This window comes from Cucurbita pepo, chromosome LG09 (genome assembly GCF_002806865.2).
Source record: "Cucurbita pepo subsp. pepo cultivar mu-cu-16 chromosome LG09, ASM280686v2, whole genome shotgun sequence".
In the NCBI taxonomy this organism is placed as follows: domain Eukaryota; kingdom Viridiplantae; phylum Streptophyta; class Magnoliopsida; order Cucurbitales; family Cucurbitaceae; genus Cucurbita; species Cucurbita pepo.
In genome coordinates, this window is record NC_036646.1 from 8,499,789 (window position 1) to 8,500,610 (window position 822).

At 41.6% G+C, this 822-nt stretch overlaps 1 protein-coding gene across 2 annotated transcripts in view; it reads right to left on the reverse strand.

Annotated features, from left to right (window-relative positions):
- The window catches only part of LOC111802589 (protein TAPETUM DETERMINANT 1), a 3,414-nt gene extending 2,606 nt beyond the window's left edge, over positions 1 to 808 (reverse strand). The window contains exons 1-2 of one of the 2 annotated variants that reach the window (XM_023687013.1): positions 661 to 808; positions 485 to 564 (exon numbers count right to left, since the gene is read on the reverse strand). The gene's annotated coding sequence lies outside the window, so the exon portion shown is untranslated. Of the gene's footprint in view, positions 1 to 484; positions 565 to 656 lie in introns of both variants that reach the window. The other variant, XM_023687014.1, reaches the window with a different exon arrangement.
- Positions 809 to 822: the final 14 nt, after the last annotated feature.

Consider the following 822-nt stretch of genomic DNA (forward strand, 5'->3'; position numbering starts at 1 on the left):
CAAAAAAAAAAAAAAAAAAAAAGAGCCGTCGAAACGAAGATATCCTGAGAACTTGATTGACTTTAAAGAACCATTGCCTGAGCAGCGGTCAGAGTCTCAGTCTCAGACTATACTTACCAGTTACGCCACTGCTAGGCGTAGCATAGGCAAAATTAAGGAAACGACAGGCAGAAGGTGGAATCCAGATCGTTGGATGAAAAAGAGGAATAGGCCAAAAATACGAATGAATATAAATGGAAGAACGCGTCAAGGTACAATTCTCAAGGAAATTCAAAACAGGCAAAAAACCAAAGCAGTGATCCAGAGAAATGGAACAAAAACGAGGCGTGTTATGGTGCAAGGGAAGTGGCAGTCATGGAGGAAGTAGAAGGACAAAATCGAGAGCCAGAAAAGGAAGAATACGGATACAATTAAGAACACCATGCGCGAGAGAAAAAGTGAAACAGAAAAAAGTTCAAGGAAGAAGAGGAAGAGCGATACGTACAAAAGCAAAATGGCGCAGAGAAAGTTCAGTCCAGTAGCCGTCTAGGAGAGACAAAAATCACAGACGAAAATCGTAGATACCTGCAAACAACAAAACAGCATGATCCTCAAAAACTGAATATCATCGTTTCGTTCCATTTCAACGCATTGATTTAACAAAAAGACATACGCACTTACACAATGCTGCAGATGAAGACGGAGACGATACGAAAGGAGAAAAGTGAACCACTGTGACGCGGCAGCGATGGGCGGCGACGGAGCAGTTGTCGGAGGAGGGAACTGAGATGGAAGGAGTTGAGCGGTTCAGAAACTAAAAAGAAAAAAAAAAAAAAAAAAAAA